Below are 6,235 nucleotides of genomic sequence, written 5' to 3' on the forward strand. Positions count from 1 at the left end.
ACACACACACACACACACACACTTACGTATACACACACACAAGCGTGCATGCAGGAACTAATACACGCATATCAAGACATCAGTATGAACTGTGGGAAAACACACACACACACACACACACACACACACACACACACAGAGGGTGCGGTCAGAGATAAGAGAGAAGTGGAAACAAGCAGCTGTCTGATCAGCGGACATACTGCTGCTCTTACATCACCCAACATTTATTCAATCTCTCATACTTTCATTCTTTCACAGCTACACATTCACCTCCTCTCTGGCTCTCCCCAACAAAATTTCCCTGTTTATTCAACATATTTGCCCTTTTTCCCACAAGAATGGATTTAATCTCTCTTCTCCTCTTTTCTCTGTTTTTTCTTTATCTTCTTCCTCTTCCCTCGATTTTTTTCCCTCATTCTAACAGTAAAGTACAGTACGATGTGATCCATCCTACCAACAGTGCAGTAATGGTAACACAAATAGATGAGAATCACAAATGAATAGAAGCCAAAACTGCTGTTGCTATAATTAATTGTCATGAGTTTTTTTTTTTTTTTGGAAGAAGCCAAGTGTTGACAAGTTGTTTGAAGTTGTGTTGCATAAGGAATATTTGCTTTTAAAGTTATGCACTTGGCGTCTAAGGTCAGCACACTGGATCTTAAAGTGATACTCCACCTGAAATATATCTTTTGAGCATGAAACATTTACATAAGTGTTTTGTCCCTCCCAGAGAACAGTCATGTGGTCAGCTTGGATTCATGATGGTTACAATGGGTAAGAACAATGACAAGTTCTATGTGGAAAAAGTGTCAAAATATCAAAGGTGCTCTAATGTGTGCAAACCAACTCACACTCCCGTATGTAAGGATTGAGATGACAGCAGTGTGTTTAACCAGGTTTTAACAAAGTGTAACTGGGGAAGATGTTGAGCTCAGCAGTAAAGTGTGAATAAGTGGACTATGATTTGGAGGTGGTCTGAGAAGTCTCTTTACATGTTTTATAGATAATTGTTCTACTGTGACAACTGTTTACTATTGAAATCTATTAAGTAAATGCTGTGTGTAGTTTAAGCTGAATACAGCCTATGTGTTTGTGAAGGCTGAAATGACACTTTTTGGTGCCATGTTGAAGTCTATAAGAGGTGGGTATTTCACACTGAAAAGATGGAGTATCACTTTAAAGCGAGATTTGTCATGTTAGTTTGGCTCCTTGCAGTAAAATGTTGCTTTTGTCTGAAGAAAGAAAACATTGAAATAATCATTTTTCATGCTTCTTTTCTTTTCTCTCTAACTGTCTATGGTGTTTTCTTTCCCTTCAACCCTTTAATCATGTTGACACATGATCCTGTCATGGATTTTCTCTCTCTTCCATGTTCCTCTATCTCCTTTATTTAGTTAGTCATGGAGCAGGTCATGGGGTCCCAGTGAAAAAACAGACAGCATTTTAAATTCTCTACTTCCCCCACTGAAAATGTACTTTCTCTCAGTAATTTGCAACAGTAAATGTCCTGAATATACAGTGCAGGGACAGGTAGACATTGTACACATTAGTTTGTGTAATATAACACATGGGTGCATGTGCCAGGTGTGCTCTAAGTCTCGTTTGAAGATTATTCTGAAGTCACTCTGTGAGCTTCCATGTTGAGGACATTTAGTGTCATTACTGAGAGTAGTTCTTGACTGTGAGGTTTCATTATGAAATGGACAGAGATGCTTCCTGTCACCTACATGTCTGCATTCTGTCAGTTGTTGTTACATGTCTTATTGTAGGCTGGACCGTTTCTTCCTGTCGTAATCAGGTGTTAAATGAAAGCCTTGTCCAGTGTGGGACGTGTTCTCAAAACTTGTATAACACTGCAACAAGAGTACACCTTACCACAATAGATATTTTTGTGCATTCTTGAAAGACCTTGTGATTGAAAAAAAACTTGCTGCTCCCCACAGCTGTATCATCATGTGACTGGGTTGAAAACCGCCATCCCAGTAACAGCAACACAAGCTCTGTGGTCAATACGTAGCGCAGCTCGATCAAATGAACGGATGCCTAAAATCCCCATGACTGCTGGTCTGACGACACTGATGATAATTGTTTAATCAAGAAAATATACTTTTTTCCAGAATGTTCTTCTTCAGTGCTTAATTATTAATGCGGGAAAATGTGAAAACAGGAGAGATGTGATATTGACAATTACCTTCCAGGCTCCAACACACAATGTCTCAAACGTACGCCTGCAGTGAGCGCTACAACCTGTTGAACATTAGAAACAGGCCTGTAAACATGTTTCCCCATTTCATGCCAGAAGTGGCAGCATCTTTTTTCCAGTGCAACACTCATATATTTGTATGACTTAAATGTAGAATATCTTAAATTTCAATTTTCAAGGCAATCCATCCAAATGATGACATGAGACATTTACGATATTTTGTGGTGGTTGACAGACCGACATCGTCATCCATGCTGCTAGTTTGGCTGAAAAACTATTTTGCTCCAAAAAACCCTCAATACTTTTATTTTCAGTGAGAATTTCCAGCACATGACTGATTGAGTGTGCTGTTAGTACTTCAACAGATCTTCTTTAGGAAAGGGAGAGTATGCCTAATTTATTTACCCTACCTTTACAAATGGTCCAGGACTTTTTAAACTGGCAACTTCACTCTGACTCTTGACTCAGTTACTAGTTCAACATCGCACGCCCACTCTCTCCCCCGCTGACTGTTTCAGTTTAAACAAACACATTTACTCATCCTTCTCTCTTAAAACACACAAACACACCCATACATATCATCCTTAACTCAACAGTGCTCTCACTTTCCCTGCATTTGAGGTTTTTGTTTCTGGTTGCTTGTGTGCAACATTCACTTGGTTTTCTGTTTGTTATTTTAATATGAAGGTAAAGATTCAAATGTTTCATCTAAGCAGCTGATCTGAGATGTAATACAAGTTAAAACAGTCCAACAGTTAAAGAGCTTCAAGGAGCTGAGATTCATTGGCTACAAAGATGCATTGAAGCAGCGTCTTTGAACTCCTAAAAGCTCAAACTCTCTCTCTCTCTCTCTCTCTCTCGCACAATTCATTATGTGCCGGCTCACACAGTCGAGAAAAAAGGACAAAAGTTCTGGCCATGAGCCTGCTCACTCTGAACTGTGTGTGTGTGTGTGTGTGTGTGTGTGTGCCAGCTGGTTACATCTGGTTTAAGAGGCCACAGAGGGAGGCTGCAGTCTCCCACCTCTCAATATCAGTTACTAATCTCTGTTTCCCAGAAGTGTCCATTTGTGTGCACGTGTGTATGTGTGTAAAGTGTGTGTGTGTGTAAAGTGTGTGTGTGTAAAGTTCAGAATGTATTCAGTGTTTGTCAGGGTGTGTTTTAAGTGCCTTTGGTGTGTGCTTTTAGTGTATTCAGAGTTTGTTCAGTGTCTATTTTATGTCTTCAGAGTGTAATTAGAGTATGTCCTCTGTGTCTCTGTGCTTCAGCATCCCCAGTCCCCTTTTTGGCCTTTTAAGTGAACTGATGGGAGTCAACTTGTGATCCAACTATTCGGGGGATGTCGTTAAGCACCACTTTTTCCAGGCATAGCTAATGAGGTGAGTGCAACTGGCCAGGAGTGGTTTAGTTCTGAGGAGCAGGGTTTCTTTGGTGCCGGTATGACAGGATGTTTATCACAGGGTGGGCACTGAAGCCGTGTGAAGGCTGGAGGATTCAAAGAAGATGGAATAATAATGGGAGATTTGCACCAGCTCAATGGCCGACACATGTCCTCGGCTGTGAAGTGAGCAGGGTGTGCTGGCTCCGGGATGGGTAAAATCTCCAGTAGTGCCTCGCTTTCCTTTGAGCAGTTGATGGTGTCAAACCGTGTGCTGAAGGTGTTTAGATCTTCAGCAAATGAGGCGGGGTCAATTACGGCAGCAAATTTGGGGTTCGGGTCATACCCAGTGAGTGTTCTTACTTTACCTTTTTGGGACATTTCTTGAAGGTCTTGGCTTATAAGGTTTTAGCAATGCAGAACTTAATGTGGTCTCTAATGATGGCAACCCTCTCGAATAAGTTGCCATCAAAAGCGTTCCGGGCTGTGCAGGAAAATGAACCCTGTCCAGTGGATACCATTACAAGGACAAGTAAGAAAAGCACAGGTGCAATTAATAAAGTTGATGATGGGGGCATTTTATGTGGTTGATTCAATTCCAGGTCTCTGCTTTTGCCTTTGCAGGCTCTCTGCGTCACTGACCAGAGTAGTCGTTAATGTAATTAGTCACACCTGTGCTCCTCTGCCATGTCTGCAATGCGAAAGGTTTGTTTGGCTTATTCTTTCCCTTACTTTCATCAGCTGTTTGTAAATCTTATGAACTCACATTTAAAGCCAATGGTACAGCCATGCGGGTGATTTGACTAATGTTGGCTGATTGCACCACCTCTGAGGACTGTGTGGGCACGTACAGACTCACGCTCCTGTTAGCTTTGTTGTAATATTAAACTTTATCATTTATTAGTACATTAAGTCCAGTGACCTCAGCTCATTCCTATCAGAGTACTGCTCACCTTAGCCAGAATAAATGAAAACTCTTGGTAAGTAATTTCAGCAGTAACATAATATATATTATAATATTCTTAAACAGTTATTACAGAATATTGTTCTCCTTTAGTGCTACAATGCAAAAATGTTGCTTTCAGTTGGTGAACATTGATGTTCTTGGAAAAAAGTATATTCTATAAAAGTTAGGTCAAATGTAATATTTTAAAAAATAATGATTGAAGCTCATATAGGAAGTAACCATTATTTTTCACATCATATTTTTCTGTGTGGTGTTAATTTAACACAGTGTGATGACTGAAGCACTAAGTTAACGTGCGTCCACAGCTCTCTGGTGAATCAGCTCTGGTGTCAGCTGCTCCTGCTGCAGACTGAGAGCTGTGTGAGGAGATTATTACTGAGAGCTTTTCCAGTAAACCCACTCGAACAGTTACTAATTAAATCAGATATAGTTATTACCCAAGAAACAGAGTAACACTATTCTCTCTAAAATGAAAATCCTCACAAATCTTTTCTCATGCTACCTTGTTTGGCAAAGTGAGATCAATGATATGAAATCATGTGTCCTGTTTACAATAACCTAGATAAGCTTTTGTAATGATACCAAGAAACTCAAATATAGTTGCAGGGATTTGTCCATATTATCTGCACAAGAGAGATATATGTAAATACCACGCTTACTCCCTTTAGCACATGTTCCATAGAGACATTTGAAATACTAGTGTGTCTGTTCACTTTACAGGGATATGATCAAGCTGTGAACACATAGTGCATCTTGACCATGATGTATGTGGTGTTATCAGCTGTAATGTGCTTATGTAAACGCAGCGGTCAGCTGTTGTCAGCAGTCCACAGGAGAGATGCATGTGCAGAGGAGGAGAAGGAGTTGTGGGGGTGTAAACTGTATGCGTCACACTGTTTTTCAACTGTGTAAATGCCACATGACACGTGGGTGAACTTTGAACACACCACATATGTATTTGCGAATGCAGCACACAAGTACACCTCATCACCAGGTTATTCAAATAAACAACCTGTAGAGATGTGCAGCAAAGAACAGAGAGGAAGAGGTGGTGTGATGAACAGTGAAAGAAGATGAGGGACAGAGACAGATTAAGACAGAAAAGGAGGGAGTGTGTGTTTGCCAGGAAAATAGAAAAAGAAACCGAGTGATAAGGAAAGGAAGGAAAAGAGGGAAAAGTGTTTGTTTGAGAGCAAGGTTAGGGTTTAAGTTTTTTGGGATGGTTCACTTTGACTCCCCTGACAGACTAAAGGCTGGAGGAGTGGTGTGGCGGTTATGGTAAAGGTTTATAATGTCAATCTTCAGGGCTTGAATGTAAATCAATGTAAAGAACAGTATCAACCTGAGGAGGATTTGACTTTGACTGGTTTTGAAGGTTCAAGATCTGTGGATCAAACTGGTGCTTTGTAAAACTCCAGAACATTTAATACTGTAAATGTCAAAATCAGCTCCCCCCAGTCTGATAGATGCAGCAGGAGGTGCGTCAAATGTTGCAACCTTTGATGTTTCTGCTTTTAACTGTCACTCTGTTGCTGTTTTTCTCTCTCCTCCTCCCCATCTGTCTCTCTGTCTAACGTGCTTCTCTTCACTTTCTCTTAACTGCTGTCTCTTTGAACACACACACACACACACACACACACACACACACACACACACACACACACACACACACACCGAGCAGCTGTCT

The sequence above is a fragment of the Seriola dumerili genome, unplaced genomic scaffold, assembly GCF_002260705.1.
Source record: "Seriola dumerili isolate Sdu_G_001 unplaced genomic scaffold, Sdu_1.0 BDQW01000003.1, whole genome shotgun sequence".
In the NCBI taxonomy this organism is placed as follows: Eukaryota; Metazoa; Chordata; class Actinopteri; order Carangiformes; family Carangidae; genus Seriola; species Seriola dumerili.